Here is a 17652-nt window from a genome sequence, read left to right on the forward strand (position 1 = left end):
CAGGACGCTGTTTAAGCGGACTTGAAAACGTTTTACCTGCTCTAGAGGCGTACATAGGGTTGGGTACATTCGCAGCGGCGTCGGCACGTGCCTGGAAAGCAGTCTGAGGCTGCTGCATGGGTGTGACGTCTGGTAAAATGACAAACGCATTTTTCTACAAACCAACTTAGAATGGTCAAGCCGTTTAACTTTTAGTGTCGACCTACAGATATTATGAATATCAAAAATGACTACTATATTGCAATATCATCATCATCACAAAGCAAGAACGACAACAAACCGTACGTTTTGTCCGTTGACGTGTGTAGAACATAGAAAGAAACCTTTGAAAATAATACACAACTTGCAACGACTGTGCCTTGGAATAACAGGCACACATCAATTCTCTGTGCCATTGAAACCTAACGGACACCAGTGTATAATGTAGACCTTGTTGATAGCGGCGACGGCATGCATTTAAACAGGTTTGTAAGAACAACAGTCAACTTAAAAAGTGAGAACCCAAGAGAGAACCACAAAGGAAGATAAGAACAGGACTTTTTACCTGGTCCGGACGCGTACATAGGGTTGGGTATACGCGCAGCGGCGTCGGCACGTGCCTGGAAAGCTGTCTGAGGCCGCTGCATGGGTGTGTCGCCTGGAAGAAAATGACAAAAAACTGCAACCATACAGCAATACAGTCATCTGCAGACATGCTGAAAAGAAAGCACGATGTTTAAAATGATACACAGCTTGTACCAACTGTGCCTTGGAATGAGATAAAAAGTTCAATTCCCGGTGTCTTTCAAAACTATCAGAGACCAGTGTATACTGTAGGTCTTGCTGACGGCGAGTTGAAGTTAAAGATGGCACCAACGGTACACATTACGCAGGTTTGTAAGTACAACAGTCGACTTTAAATCAAAGCGAGAACTAAAAATATAAGCAAAGGACTAAGGTAAGCGGACTTGAAAACGTTTTACCTGCTCCAGAGGCGTACATAGGGTTGGGTATACGTGCAACGGCGTCGGCACGTGCCTGGAAAGCAGTCTGAGGCTGCTGCATGGGTGTGGCGCCTGAAGGAAAATAGCAAAAATGTAACAGTAGTGCTGTCATCTGTAGACATCCAAGTGAACAGGTAAACCGAGTGTCACAACGACAACAGCAACAAAATTCAAACGAATCAGTGAAACACAAAGCATGAAAGACTGTTAGACTTAGAATACGATATGTACTAGTAACAGCCATGAACCATCTTGCATTTGTCCGATGGCATTTGTATTTTCTGTAGTAGTAGTAGAAGAAGTAGTAATAATAGACTGATTTATTCAGTATTCACTACGATAGAGAAGCATGTTCACAGCCATTGGGCTGATTTGTATGGTTCGAACAAGAAAGTATATCTCAAGAAAAAAATCACAAAACATACTAGCACCTGTGTCACCAGTCTGGGACTGCTGCTGCCCTCCCGACATGATGCCACTTGTCAGGTTTCTGCACAGCAAAAACACGTCCTGCCCCTGGCAAGGCGCTCGTTGACTACCGAGTACTCCCAGACTCAAAGATATATGAAGCCTTACATCACAGCATCAGAAACCTAATATGGAAGCAATTCATGTACGCATGGTGACAAACACCGCCCATGTCGAGACTGATTATATGAACAAGTCATCGGTTTGGTCGCTAGATATCTAAAATGAGTTGTCGAAAACAGCCTGTAAGCTTTATAAATGTCCCTCCCTTGGTGTATATACTTTCTCCTTGCACATTGAGTCAACCTTTAGTGACACATCTGACGCAGCAGATCTACTAGTATGGCTTGTTGTTCTTGTAGTCTTAAATGTTCTGACACAGATCCGTCTTTGCTGTGTTTCCTATTACGGTCTTGAATAAATTAGGGTCGGTAGGTTTAGATTTCAGTCAAAGTGATCAAACAAATAAACTTAATAACAGTGAAATACATCAGTACGGTTCGTTCAACACCATTTATTGTCAGGACAAACTTGTAATATGCCCTTACTGAAACAATACATGTTGAACAAATGCCAGCATAATAACAGGGATGTTGTCCTTTAAGAAAACTTCAGATTACCGGAATATTCATTAACCCTGGTTAACCTAAACAGTATACTAGAAGTATCTCCATAATGAAACAATTATACAGAATGAACAAGTTGTAAACGGAATAACAGGGATATTTTTATGTTTATATTCATTAAGCCTGGTTTACCGAAACAGCATACCGGTAATATCTCCTTACTGAAACAATACAGGTTGAACAACTGCAAACAGAATTGTAAGGATCTTTTCCTGTCCTCATTATCAGCATCTCCTTACTGAATAGTTAAATGTGTCTGTAGCAGACTCACAGTATACCTGTATTGCTTCCTGTACATCTAAAGAAGTACAATATTCTAAATAAATCACTTGTGAGTGGGTTTGGGGACAGGTCTCAGACACACTGCAGTGCAAATAGATATTTTCTCAAGCAGTTATGATAAGATGGGATAAAGACTAACTAGCTGCGGGAAACCCACCTGGACACGTGATTAACCACCTGAAACAGTAATTGGTTTATGGACGCTTCGTGGACAAAAGACACAAACCGAACAGCTATTGCATAATTCATGGCAGCAAAAAATTATAAATGATGAAAAATAAAGGTTCTTTTTCTATGTTACTAAACACACAGTTTGGTTTGTCCAACGTACATGTTTGTCATGTCTATAGAATTATATCACATTCTTCTTGTTATGTGTTGGATACGAAAGCAGCTAGCCCTGGGCCAGTCTGCGGAGCAGACTGGTTGTGACGCCGATGTAGGGGCGTATCTGGACGGAAGGTAGCAGGCTGGCTTATGGTATCTGAGAGTTCTGATAAGTGGCCGGATTTAATTATTTTTAGTGGAATAAAAGGAGTGTGAATCGAGATCTTGGGCGTCCGTCTGTTCTGTGGATAGGAACCTGACACACATATTATCACCTCAGGGATAACCTAAGTATTTCCCCCGAATTTCGTCACTAACTTGTATTTATTTATTTAAAAATAACACTAGAGTGAACGTCTATTGCTATGTGTTTTGACGTTATAAGTTAAAAAGGTTATAACAATCATTACAATTATGAGCGCGTTGCAACAACCTCATACTCACATGGGTACCTACTGGCTGAAATAATACAACCTGGTGAATTATATGACTTGTAAATCATCTTCTGAAAATATATGATAAGCACTTTAGGGGTTACAGGGGCGGGCTCAACAGGGATAAGCCTCTTTGATATACACGGTTTGATATTACGGCTTTGCGTAATTTTAAAGAACGGCCTCTCGAAAACCCCCAAATAAGCCTCCAGAATTACCTACGTCATCATCCAGCCGCCACCGAATACCTTCTCGGGCCAGAGTGTACACATGTGCCGCCATAAAGTAGTGCGGCCAAACAGGGAACGTGCAATGAATATAAAGCTTATCTTCATTGTGCTATTGGCTTTGATTGCTTTTATACATGCGTTTGTAATTTTTGCAGTGTAAGCTGTAAGGTAATCTTTCATTTGGAGCTCAGAAGCATTCCAGATGTTTACGCGCATGGATACAAATGGAATGCGTCGGTCCTGTGCAGTGTTCAATTTACTCAGAACGGGGCGGCCATTGTGAGGTGAGGATGAGTTCTTGTTAGAACAGAAAGGATTTTAGTGTTTTGCCTTATTTTCTGTCTAAAAAAACCTTCGCAGTTACCGTATAGTATGGATGTTTTAGTCATGAGTAAGTACATTTAGGTTAGAACTTGTTACTGGTGTGGTAAAATATTTTATTTCGTGATGGCGGCTGGGCCGGGTCATGGCGGCCGTATGTGGGAGACATTTTCTGGCGTTGAAGATGTCGGGGAAAACGGAATTTTTACCGAAATTTTCGCCACTGCCGGCGGGAATGTAATCGTTGTATTTGTGTGTGTGGAACCTGGAGACTGTAGACGATTTTTCTGTGATTTTTGTGCATGTAAATGCCAGTTTCTGTTACCGAGTTCTGTAGTCAGAACAAAGGGCCGGGGTGGCGTGGTCTGGCCATACGGGTTCTTTGTGTGCGCTGAATTATGATACTGGAAACCTCGTTAGTGGGCGTAAGGGCCACAGCACAGTATATCGAAGTACATTAGTACCAAAGAAAGTGCCTGGGTGTTTTTACCTTCGTATTCTTGAAAATGTAACTGACTTACAGCCTTGTACGTGCCATCCTTTGTAATGTGCTCAGTTGTCCGATTTTTGAGCTGCGTGCATAGAATACAAGCAATAATGACCTAGTGGAATCTTCATGAGTGTATTAACATTGGGTAGCCTTTTCAACCCAACAATATCCTGTCATTGTGATTAGCTTATTCATTCCCATGTGTTTTAAAGCCTATATGTGTATTTCTTTCCCACAGGTCTATGCAGTTTGAAAGGATTGTGAATTTGTAACAACACAGTAGTGATGCCTGAAGTGGTCATCTCCAAGTGTGACAAATCATCTCAGTATCTACAACAGACTGCTGAAACAACACAACCAGCCCCTTGAACAACAGAAGCTCGTCCAATGAAACTTACAGTTACAAACACAGACAAAAATTACAGATAGGTGACAGAGCAAAGATGTATTGGCTACGGTGCGACATCCAGTTTGCTTACTTAGGGTTGTTAGTCAGGTCTATAGCATTAGTATTAAAGCTGTCCAGCCTCTTGGAAACCCAGACTTCGGGGACTGTGCCTTTGGTTCAGTGGGGGCTTGTTCGGCTTAGTTAGATGGGTTTGCTGGATGTCAAAACCACAAATAATGTATCATCCCTTTTGCTCTTGTTCCTGGTGTCAACTGCTGTGGATGACTCGCATGAAAAGGAACATTCTGATAGGGCCAACCAATGTTTTGATTGCAACAGGTCTATAATTGTATGTTCCCTTAAAGACAAAACAGCTATGGGGAAAAAGGACACCTACACTTCATGGCAAAAGTAAAGCACTAGTTGATGAAGTTCATCACTATCTATTGCATAATATTGGCTTTAGTATAAAGTTTTCCACTTGCTCTGCCACACTCACAATCAAAAGCCAAGACAGTGATTCACTTGCTGAAATTATCCTGGCCTGCTGGCACTTTTACCTTATTTTTACCGGAAGCTCTTGCTAGATCTACTCGACCGTCCGCTCTGACAAACGACTTAAGTTAAGCTTCTTATTCTTAATAAACTGAATTGTTTCACTCCACGCCTGGTCCAAACCCTGCTTCTTATCCTTTACATCTACCTTGAACGGTTTGCCCCCGAATTTATGAAGCACATTCATACCTAAAACACCAGGATTTGGGCCTTCCCCATCATCATCAACACCGATCACTTCCCGCTTTGGCAACTTATTCCATAAAATCGACATCTAACGCGCAGTGTCCCGTGCACTTGATTGGCAGCCCGTTTGCTGCGATTAACATGAGCCAGCTGGTTGTATTTTTCAGTCTTTCTCCCTTACCCCCAAAGTGTGTCTTAAAACAACTATAGCTCATTGTGGTCACCTGAGAGCCTGTGTCAATCAGACAAGGCACAGTCTTCCCTTCAAAGTTAACTTCCCTTAATGTACATTCCCCCACTGTTCTGGTTAATAAAGACTCACCCCTAATGCTAGCTACTGGCTCTGTAGTTGATATGTCTTCCTCTTGTTTGACAGGCTTCACCGTTACTTTGTACTGCAGTGGAGTCGGAACTTTAAACTACTGTGGAACCTGCTGTTTGTTAACTCTTTTTGCCAGGGTATATTATGGCGGAACGATCTAGTTTAGGTTGACTGCAGGCGCAGGGTGACCGAACCGGCAATTTTGCTGTACCTTTTTTGTTCAGTAACTTCCTATGTGTCCTACTTAGTCACACTTCCAACACACGGGCCATCCCGACGGATCCCATTTAAATGAGGGGAGGGGCCCACGACGCCTCGAGCCGCGTTGAAGGTGATTGTATCCCGAATTAGGTACGGGTACGGGTTCAGGACGTAGTCCGTAAAGCGTCTCCTATAGGACGGGATGGCGTTTCCACGAAATTGGAATTTAAGGCAAAACAGAATCCTGGGTTTACCCGGCCTTTTTTTGGCCTGAACATGCTGGGAACAGATTTAGAATTAACTGCTTTTGCAGGGCAATCTTTTGTCCAGGGAACTGACATATAGAGCAGAGTGCACTGGGTGGCAGCGTAAAGCATACCACCTAGATCAATTTGATCCCACCTTTTTGAGGGGTCTTCTGTTGTCGATTGGCGAGATTTCTCATCAGATTTCAGCCCAGCTTGGAGTGGAAACTTGGTGGCTGCCTCCATTATCAATCATTGGTAGCGCACTAGCTCCTTAGCTCTCTCTGGCTTGTTCTCTATCAACATCAACACTTGATAAGCCATTTCTTACTTAACGAAAAACTCTCTTCGAAGGTGAGCCCAGGTGTCTGGTTTGGGTAGTGAATCCTTAATGCCGTACAATGGCAGTGGCTTGATAGGTTGGTCATCAGGCAGGTGTTGAGATGATATGCGGTCTTGTACAGCTGTGTGGCGTGTTCAGTGAATTGTTTTGTTCTTGTTGTTTTGGTATCGGTGGTGTGTTTGAATGTTATCAAAAACAATGGAATATGTTGGTGCTGGCGAAAGAGGTGCTGGTTGTGGCTCTGGGAGAGGGTGTTCATCATCCAGGGAGATGTCTAAAAAAAAACACCTAGATCTTCCCTGTCTTGACTTGTGACATGACAGGTGGACATTGCTTGGTTGTCAATTTCCTCATTGGTACCTTGTGGTCGTAGCCCTTGTGTTGTGTGATATTGTTCTATCTTCATCTTCAGTTCGAATAACCCTTGTCCACACCCCATTCATACACAATCACTGAGACATATGGTAGATTGGGGGTGGAAAATCATCGACAGGCATGGGGGCACGGTAGTACCGTGATACCGTGCGGTGCGCAATCACCGAGAGCGAGTCGGTAACACTGTACCGTCAGCTCGGCTGGTATTGGCTACAGGCGTGGGGCGCCAAGCAGATGCGAGCACGGCAGGCCGTCCGTTTGTCGCCCGCCCGTCCGGAGTGGAGCTGCTCTCGGCAGGTTTGTTGGTAGCAAAACTATGAATGATGTTGACCTTTTGAAATGACATGATGGGTGTTAGTTTAAGTAAGTATCAGCCGATCGGCCAGGCGTGACACGAGGTCACAATGATAGGGATTTATCGTATAAGCTGTACTATTTACTAGCGTATAATTTCGGCATGGCGGTGGGGAGGGGGGCAGGGATTTCGAGGAAGAGAGGCAGATTATGTAGCCTCCGTTGCAGTCCTTTTCCCCGCGGCGTTTTTTTTTTTCAATTTTTTTTTTTTGGGGGGGGGGGGGCGCCGCGTATCTGCTTGGGATCTCGTATCCGCCGTCCCCCTGTGTCCGCGGGGAAAAGGACTGCAACGGAGGCTACAGATTATGGTGCATTGTCGAAAGGTGTCCGTGGTCGGAATCACCTAACAATTATATGAAAAGTGGGTAGGCACGCGGCCAAAACGGAGTTTCCCGTGGGGCGACAGCCCTGAATAGCCTGGCGTGTTCACACCTATACGACAATAGTATTTATGTGTGGCGCAAATTATTAATAGCCCTGTGGCCTTTGTTCCCTTAATTTAAGATGTGTAATCAAGCGATTGGAAAATAAACACTGTTACTTTGTCAAGAACATGCTGTGGCTTCGTTTATTGATAGTTATAGTGTACCAAGGATGGCTCCATAACCGTTACGGCATTAGTCCGTGCACCTCGGCCTCATTGAATATCAAAAATTTGAAATGTGATTTCTGTACAATATCTGAATATTGTACTAAGGGGATGGGGCAAAAGTCCGACAGGGGTTATATCTCAGGCAATGTTACAAAAAGTATCATCGTTATGCATGGGTTTATGGACAATAGGGGTTTGCGGTTTATGGACAATAGGGGTTGGCGGAAAAAACTGTCCAGTCCGGCAGTGAAAAATTTGTACAGTCTGAAAAGAGGGTCTGTATGGTGGTTCCTGGCAATAACACTATATTCAGCAGGGTCAGGAAATGCACAACGATGAACTTTTTTTAACTTGGCCAATTTCAGGCAATCATTTCACTCACACTGCACACTTTGGCCACCTTAAAGCCCCCGTCACAAATAAGAAATTCAGCTCGGCCGACGTGTTGGCAAGCTTCAAATGTGCAGCTTCAAGTATGGCCGACGTCCTGTCGATTACGTGGGCTTTGGCCGATTTTTAGAAATAAAAGTTGATCCAAATATTGGCCTTTTACCAGGTTAGTCGATACTGACTTCGTCCATGTCCAAGAGATTGTACCGTCTCATGGGGGATTTTTAGTTTTTAGTGTTCGACGGACGTCGCCCGAGATTTTTATTGGAAAATACGGTCGACGCTCGGGCGATTTTGAAATTCGGCGAGCTTCGGGCGATCTACAAAGTCGGCCGACGCTCGTATGAATTGTGACGCCGGCTTTACCAATCACATGATTCGTAGTCACGTGATCATGTAACGTTAAAGGGGGAGACCATAGTCTGATAAGTGAATGCCCAAGTCTTTTTTCATCGTACATTTTTTCATGAACCCATCAAAAACAAGCTTAGATCTTGCAACAGACATATAACTGTGATAAAAGCTGCAAAGACATTGTTTTCATTTGAACAGTAGCGTTCCGCAATTTGTGTTCATTGCACACAAAAGTCATGGCAGTTTTTTGGTTTGCATTCTAGTGGAATGTTCTGACACAAAAAGGGGTCCAAGCAGTAAGGTGACAACCAGATCATTTAAGCATGGTGAGATCAACCTGCCGCCGGCAAACAAAATGGCGGGACATTGTTTACGTTGCTTGCGATCGTATGCCTTTACCCTTTCGGCTTCCTTGATGGTCTTTTCTAGCCCAAGGGCTACAGAAATGAAGATGGGCGCCACCCCTATGCACCTTTTCAAGACGCCCGGGCACTTTAAAATTAAATATCCATGGGATCTTTTTCAGTCGGCAGGGTTCAATTTTCTGGAATGGTCGGTGCTCTACCAGCGGGTTGACTAATTTAATTGTGTTGGGCACCTCTATTGGCTGCCTTCATATGTGATCGGTAAAGATGGCGGAGCTACAGGATGAACATTGCGGCGTCATGTTAACTCCGATTATCCAACTTTAAAGGCATTAGACGAGATATAGGTTTGTCTTTTGAGGAAGTCTGATGATCCTTCCTATATGTGGTGGTATCTATTTATATGTTGTATTCTACAAGAACAATTAAAGAGTTTCGAAGGGCATGTTCTTATGCAATACGTTCGCTCATCAACCTGCACGGAAGGCGTCAGACTTGTGAAATTGTAAAAATCTTTATCCGTTGGGGCTTACCAACTTCAACACATAGTCGAACTTTGTGGTGATTTACATGAAGGTTACATCCATAACTAGGTGTATTTATCATGTGCAGCTACCCATGCATATCTCCGCAACAATGATTTTTAAAACCTTACCGGACTATTGACCTTATGGGACTTAGAACCCTCCCTGTTACTTGTCAAATTTCAGTTTAGTGCTGTTCCGCATGAAGTCATACTAAGTAAATAGCAAGCTGAAAAGTAGAAAATATATGGCATGTTTGCAACACAGATATGTAGTAAAAAGATGTCCTATTCTGTGCATGAAATACTTTAATATATCCGGAAATGACTTGATAGTTGCACAATGTCAAAGCTTGGACCCCCTTGGAACATTTCACTATGGAACGAAACGCAAAAATGTGCTGCATTTTTGTGTGCTCTCAAACTATGTATAGCACGAGGTGCTATCTTTGAATACATCCATGAAGTCACAGTTGTATGGCTCGAATGAGACTAAAGCCTAGTTTTGATGGGTAGACGGTTAAATGTAAAATGCTAAAACTTAAAGGTGTGAGCATACACGAAGAACAGTTGTCAGACTAAGGGCTTCTCCTGTTAGTGTATCCAAAACGTAGTACAGTACATATGTAGATAGCCGAGGTCGCACATGTAGTGAGCACTATATACTATATTTGAGAGCAAAACACCAGAACAGCTGTGTTTGCTGTGTTTTTTTTCATGTCAGTTTTCTACTAAAGAAACACTCAAAGAACCATCTTTTGCAGGGTGGGGGTGTAAAGCTTTATTTCTTATCTGTATGACAGGGTGTCTGTGACTGCATTGGTACAAGTCGTTTATGTCTTGGCAGGAGCTGCCAGTCTACACAGTAACTTTATTCAATACCACCATTATTGACCACCACCATTTCAGATGGGTCCAGCAGAAGATACTGAAAATATTGATTACCTGCATAATTTGTCAGGTGCACAGGCAGCGTCAACAGGCTGAAAGTAGTTATTGTGCTTAAATCCAATGCATCATGAATTGTTTGATATGATTTCTTTCTCACTCTGTTTAGGTATGGGGAAAGAGAAGAAAAAAAGGTTCTCTCGGTGTAAGAAAGAGAGTGTTAAGGTTACGAAGGTGACCCTCGATGGTGGGCCCAGGAGACGGCAGACAAAGCAAGTTAGACGGTCGTCAACCAGGACACCTTCACATCCAAAAGCTGGTGCTTCAACCACTCCTGGGCACCCCTTTCAGTCCACCCCATCCTTGTACCATCAACGGTACAGACCGGACTGGCATAGCGAAAATCACCCAGTACATACCGATCCAGCCTATAGTCTGCGTAGGCTAGACTAGCAGAATAGAGCCATCAGGCGGATGTACCGTCCTGATGTGATGCTGGCTGGGTAAGCAGGAAGGTACAAAGGGGTCACTGCCCTCCCGTGTCACCCGCATAGGTCAACATTCTAGGTGTCATGGCCGCCGTCTGAAAACATGGCAGTATCTGAAGCTGAACCAAGCGTAACACAGCACCAAGAGACCACGTCTAGCGATATAATAGACGTTAAACAAGGACAACAACAACAACAACGTATTCCGCCGTATTCTGCCAATTTCTACACCAGAACAAGCATCAAGAAGTGTACTGCTTCGAAATATTTACAGTATCAACCTTTCACAAATTTGTGTTTTGTTTCTGAGACTCTGCTAGGTGTCTTTCCAACATCGATTGTGTCGATGACACATCCCAGATCCACTGACCACCGGCGCAGCCTTATCAACCAGTAGGTAGGTGCATATTTACCTTCGTCATTCTTATGTTTCTGGTAGCGTATGTTTGTATGTATGTGGCAAAAGCCAAATATACAAATGTAACTGCCTCCTTTGCCAGTACTGGACAACCAGTACGAAAGTGGTCGTCAGAACAGGAGCTCCAGTACTGAGACTTTCTCAGTACTGGACTTCCTGTACTGGGCAGCTTCATTACTGGGAACCCTCCTGTCAGGACTGCTAACAGAGTGCTGAGACTCTAACGAGCGTCTAACGTTATTTTCAGGGCTGCATCTCTTCAATGCTTTTTTTTCCTGACTTCAAACTCTAATCAAAGCTATTGTTTGGAAAACGTTCGAATGAAGAAAAAAATAAAATACAGTATGAGTATCACATTCTGTTACGTTTCAACGACGACAACATATCCTTGTGGCTTGTGCCTTTATCGGGAGAAAACGTACACTGAAATAATAATGTACTTTATATTACCTACCAAAATCAATGTCCATAACCAATTAAGCAAGGAACAAAACAGTACTACCTAAACGTTAGTATGTTCAGACAACTAAATCCAAAACGGTACATGTCCAGTCGGTCCAAACAATGGCAAAAGTATAGAGGTTTTAGATAATGGACACCTAGTAACGAATCCGGAAACAAAAATATGGCGACTCGTCACTGGACATCCAGCACGGAAGAAAGTTCGTGACTAGAAATCCAGGGACGAACGGCTTCATAATTCCACCCCCCCAATGCTCAGCCCAGGAATTCCATAAATGAACTCCGCTCATCACTCCGTTGATGAACAGCATAACTTAAGAAGGTCTGGAAGGATTGTATTGATATTTGGTGTGTGGGTGATGAGCCCTGGAAATTGTATAAGGATGGCCCACCATCCTGGATAATTCTTACTTGAAGACCCACCTCCCGACTCCAATATCAGGTTGCTGACAGGTCACATGACATCACTTTTTCTCATCCAGAACTTACCAACTCGAACTTACAGTCAATATCTTGTCTTAACCCACCCTGCCCTACTGTTCGGACTTTAGGGTAGCGAGTGTAGGAGCCCCGGTAGAAATAGGATGGCACCCAGGCTAGCTGCTAATGCCATCTGGATCAAATTCCGTGAATCCTGGGGCCTGAGTTTGAGGGTCAACTCCAGCTCTGACATGTTGTAATGGATTGCATTTGTCATTTTAGATGGTGATGCAAAGCCAGTGGCCCTGTGTATATGAGGGAGCTTCAGGCATAAGTGTCTGCACGTAAAAGAGCCCAACACACTTATTGAGAAGAATGGGAGTGACCCGGTTTGCTTGTCCAAAAATGTGAGCCATAGCAAAGCCACATTGCATACCACTCTTGCCACTAGCTACTGAGTAATGAGGAAATTTTAGAAACATGTTGCATTCTGTTATAGGACTATTCAAACACATGATGGCTTTCCGGAAAAAAAGTGGTTACCCTAGGGCTGGGCTAGTGTGGTGGGCGTCCCTTTTCTAGGCCTCAAGGTTATGCATGGGGGTTTCAGGGTTTGGCTAATCTTATGAAATTTCCCTTGAAGAAAAACTGGCTCAAGCCTTGGGGGAATGCTTGGAGGGATGGGGGTAGAGGATGGTGGTTGGTTGCTGCAGTAAGAACTCCACCAATACTAGTAAAAAGCCACCAATTACTGTATAAACAAAATTCAAAGTACACAATGGAATTTAATGGGGGGGGGGTGTACAATGGAAAATAAAGAAAACTGGAAGTTTGATGGGCCAGGCAATAAATGAGCCTTTGTATGCCACAAATTTTAAACAGATGTCTCACATCTTGTATACAGGAATACAGACTGTATATATAGTGTTTGTGTGTATGTGTGATAGTACATGCATGTATTTGGTTTATAATGTGTTGTGTGTGTCTGTGCGTTCTTGTCCAATGTATACTTATGCATATGCTTGTGTTGGTAATATTTTTTGTGCGGGTACAAAGCCACTATAATCTGTAGGCCTGACTGGCAGTATGATGTGTCTGCTCACCACCACAATCCACACCCTCACCCCCCAATCCCGGGCCCAGCAATATCATGAGTTGCCTTCCCTCCAGCCACCCCATAGATTGACCCATCTTTTCCTCAGGGAAATTCCATTAGGGGCCAAACCCCCATGAATATCCTTGGGGCCATTTTCCAAGAACCCAACATATCTAACTATTGAAGAAAGAGAGGGACATTGATAGAAAATGAAAATGACAGGACAAGTTTTCCACTTCGTGAGAAAATCGTGGTTGTGGTAAAATAACGAGAAAGGAATGTGGTGTGCAGTATCCATTGGCTTGCAGTTAGATGTTTTCTTAGTGTTAAACTCAGTTTTTTTTTTAATAATCATTGGAACTGTTACCTGCTACAAAAAAATGTTCTGCCTCGTCCTAAGCCTGATGAGGTCGCCTGTTAAACCTGGTATTTATTGGATTATTCCCATCCATACAGTTTCCTTTCAAAGTCAGTTGTATTGTCGGAAAGCCAAACATGATCCATTCCCACAAATTTCCCACACATAGTCCATGATGCAATTGGCACAAAGCACAGTACTGGTTCACCCTTGGACAAGAATCCCATCACTATCTATGTGATGAAAGATATTCAGATATTCATTATGATCAGGGAACTTAAGTCAGGATTATTCTGGATTTTGACCATTCCTACCAGCCAGTACCAGGAATCCTGAAAGGAATCAACCTCTGTGTCCGGGTAAATACTGGTATGATTATGGAATAGAGTCTATGATTGTCACAAAAATGTAAGTTCAGGTGTGGTTACTAGTAGGATGTCCCATAATTGATCTGCATTGAAAATTCTAAAGACTTGTTTTTATTATGATAAACCCATCAACACATACCGGTTTCTGTTTATTCATTCAGTGTATAATTGCCCTTCAGTGTAAATTAACTTCAAACTTTACAAGCATGCAAAGGCAGCTGGTTTTGTGCTATAGCCATAGGCAGTATAGATGAAATATTTTGTCCTGTATTCATTTATCACACATACCAGTACACGACAACTCTAATATCTTATTCCATTTTAAGTAAAAGTTGTGGGAAAGAGCGATTTTTCACATAGGAAAGAGCACATTTTCAAACATTCAACAAAGTCACAATATTTTTCTTTATAATCATTATTCATTAATCTTTAATTATCGTGTCTCTTGTATGGAATGGGACCTAGCTTCATGTAAATTAACTTTAGTTTGTCCTGAAATTGGCATGGTAGTACATATACCAACCCCATATATTTTGACAATGATAAACTTACAACTTTACCAGTCTACTTTACAAAGCAGAAATGTGATTTTGATGAGTGAGCAGTCACAGGGACATGTGTCAAAGGCTGAAGTTGCCAAGACTACTGTCTGTAGTATATTATTAGGTCCTTATAGTTGTCATAAGACGTTATACTAAACAGATTTGTGGCAACAATAAGGAGTAGGAAAAAGGCAATTGTCTTTATCAACCCATCCTTCACCTTTTTTGTTGTCATTGTTATAGGTGCTGATGATATTCAACCCAGGCAGACCATCAATGCCCTATATCTACACATGAGATGACAGTGGGTGAGAGAGAAGCTGATAATGCAGCAATGGATTACCTGCTTCTGCATGGAGGAGTTATATATCAACACCAACCAAGTCCTACTTTTTTATAATGCATGGAGGGTTAACCAATACAATAAGTCTGTCAAACAGCTAGTACAAGTTTACCCTAGAAATCCAAACTGCAATTTCAATTCTAGTGCACTGAACATGTATATATAGAATACAACACGGGGTATCCCGTAACACCCGAGGTATCAGCTTGACCGCCGGAGGGGGATTCCACCCGTGGTAGGGCTGGGACCGAGGGTAATGCAGAATACACTGTGTTGTATTTCATTTATGTTATATATACCCACCTGAGAAAACACATTTCAATGCGGAATGTGCCAGAAGTTGAGGGAGTTTTGTGTCCTCCAACTTCCGAATCCAGTATTCAAATTTTCGGCGGCGGTGCAATCAACTCGCTCGAATTGCATTCTAAATATTCTATGGAAGTCCGAGTGATAACACTCCTGAACCCTATGCGATACGGATAGTTATCACACGGTCCGGAACACCCGTATCAGGCCCAGGCATGACATAAATATGTTTTTTACAATGGCAATGACTCTGATTTAGATTCTATGAAAAGCATAGCTCTTTACTAGATTGAAGATGTGGTAGAAAATTGTCATGCTAAAGATAATACATATTGCATGTAGTATCATTAATCCACAGTTATGGGCACCCAGTGTAATGTCTCTTATAGTCTCTTATAAGTAACAATTGATTATGTATTCCAGGACTACAGTAACCTGTCTGTATTGTAAGTGCAATTGTACCAATGCATGTATAACACAGTACATTTCATTCAATTGCATTGAATTGTCGTTTAAGCTAATCCTATGGAATGTTATCATAACAGATCATATGTTCCAAAGTCATGTGGCACCTCAGTCATGACTGATTCAACGAGGTAGCCAATTAGCAAACTCTCTGTTATGTTCTATAAATGATTGAGCCTTTTAAGAATATCATTGGTCTGACCAAGGAGGTTAGATACACATTTAACCTCCTTGGTCTGACTGATGAGAATATATTAAGGATGAAATCAACACATAGAATGGTTAGAAATGATAGTGAATTTAAGGCCGTTTGTCTGTGTTGGTTTGATTTGATCCCTTTTCATGCCTAGTCCTCTGAGTGGCACATGTTTAGGAATAGGTTGCTAAAACTGTATGAAGCAATTAGCATATACAATGTAGTAAATTCTGTATTCGGCTCAATATTTTGTATTTTGCTGGTACAAAGTGTAATACTGTAAGTTTTCTTTTCCAATAAGAGTATTCTTGTTTCTTTCACTGTAACTTTGTGTTGACTGTTTTCGTGGTCACCTCTGTACCGTGAACTTATCGTCTCGGTAAAAAAAACTATTGTGATTATTTATCATTCCTTCACACATCCATTCTGTAAATCACATGCCATCACCGTGAAGTTAAAGTTCAGTGAAAATGTGCATTTTGCTTACACCATGAAATTGTGCTACCGTGAAGATAAAGTGAATTATAGGAGAACTAGTAACATTTATTTCAGAACGGCTATTAAAACTGAATAACCCTTATGTATCTGTATGAATTATGTACTTCTGCGATGTATGTACTTCTGCGATGTTGGTTTAAACAAATAAAGATTTGAAGATTTATTCACTCTATTGTTTGCAATGTCTTTTGTGTGCATTGTACATTAGGGTTTTTTTTCGACAACGTTGCATAGCTTTTTGATTTATGCTGCTAAACCACATACAAACATACGTACAAACGCTAGGAAAATGGCTTTTTGGCGAAGTTAGTAATAAATTTGGTGATCAGAAAAGCTATCTGACACCTGTCGAGTATCATATGATAGGCACGGTGTTTCGAAAACCTGCGGAATTATGGTGAAGGGTGTTTCCATTCATAAAACAAGAAGGAAGGGATACTTTTCGATTAAACTTTCATAAAAGTAGATTAATATGCTAATAAACGTTATACCGCTAGACCCCTTGCATTCTAGGCGAGCTATGAAACCCTCAACGTAGTCCCGGGCAAAGCTCTCCAACCGCGCGCTCTCCGACTTGTCTAACTTACGGAATAGAGTTCTCCTTCATAAAACAAGAAGGAAGTGATATTTGTAGATCAAACTTTCACAAAAGTAGGTCAAAATGCCCATCTATCTGTACTTTTAGAAGTTTTGCTATTCCACGTTTCTGCTCGAGGATACAGGTTATTAATAATACTATCGTCATTTTGGAGCACGTACGGTCAAAAGTGCCAAACCGAAAGGTCCGAGTCCCCGTCCGACATCATAAAAATGACGCAACTAAGTGATTTACATCGTGAAATTGACAGAATTTTTCATATAAATCTGCTAGAAATATTTCGGTGGTATCACCTATTCCTTCCTGAGTTTTTGCACTCAATCTTTTAGGACAAATGTAAACTTTAATTCATAAATGTTGCCAGAAAGCAATAATTTAATGAACGAAAATCAACTATTAATAACTCAAAAACCAATGGCGGTGATCGCATGGGAATTCATACAAGGACTAAGTAAGCTTCCATAGACATTTTGGCAAGATTTGAGAGAAATCCGTCATTTTCTAGGGGAGATCTGAAAATCCAAGACGGCCATGTCTTGCAAAAGCGAAGCCGCCTTTCAACGGCTATCTTTCGCATAGACAATTCTGGGCCGATTTGAACCGCATCTGACAGAAGTCCATTTTTCTTTGTAAAACGAGAAGGAAATGATATTTTTCGCTGAAACTTTCACAACAGTAAGCTGATATTTTGATCTATCATTCCTGTTAATAGTTTTGCTTTCCCCTCACTCATCTCGAAAATATACGCAATCTATCTGTCTTTATTTTCGACCATACAGTCGTGTACAGAAACGCAGTGTATTATTTGCGCTGTTGGCCGAATTTAAACCTTCTATTCATCAATGTTGATCT

General features: G+C 41.9%; 2 long non-coding RNA genes across 5 annotated transcripts; both read left to right on the forward strand.

Moving 5' to 3' along the window:
* The first annotated feature begins 3518 nt into the window (after positions 1-3518).
* On the forward strand, positions 3519-5620 carry LOC136445896 (uncharacterized). The gene is made up of 2 exons (XR_010757450.1): positions 3519-3634; positions 4400-5620. It is a non-coding gene; the product is annotated as an uncharacterized lncRNA (long non-coding RNA).
* A 1208-nt stretch (positions 5621-6828) lies between these two features.
* Positions 6829-16365, forward strand: LOC136445895 (uncharacterized). 4 transcript variants are annotated; one of them, XR_010757447.1, is made up of 3 exons: positions 6829-7073; positions 10412-11127; positions 14638-16365. It is a non-coding gene; the product is annotated as an uncharacterized lncRNA (long non-coding RNA). The 4 variants fall into 4 exon arrangements; XR_010757448.1 differs by having other exon boundaries at positions 11041-11127; XR_010757449.1 differs by having other exon boundaries at positions 11051-11127.
* The last annotated feature ends 1287 nt before the right edge of the window (positions 16366-17652 follow it).

Source organism: Branchiostoma lanceolatum, chromosome 12, assembly GCF_035083965.1.
Source record: "Branchiostoma lanceolatum isolate klBraLanc5 chromosome 12, klBraLanc5.hap2, whole genome shotgun sequence".
Taxonomy (NCBI): Eukaryota; Metazoa; Chordata; class Leptocardii; order Amphioxiformes; family Branchiostomatidae; genus Branchiostoma; species Branchiostoma lanceolatum.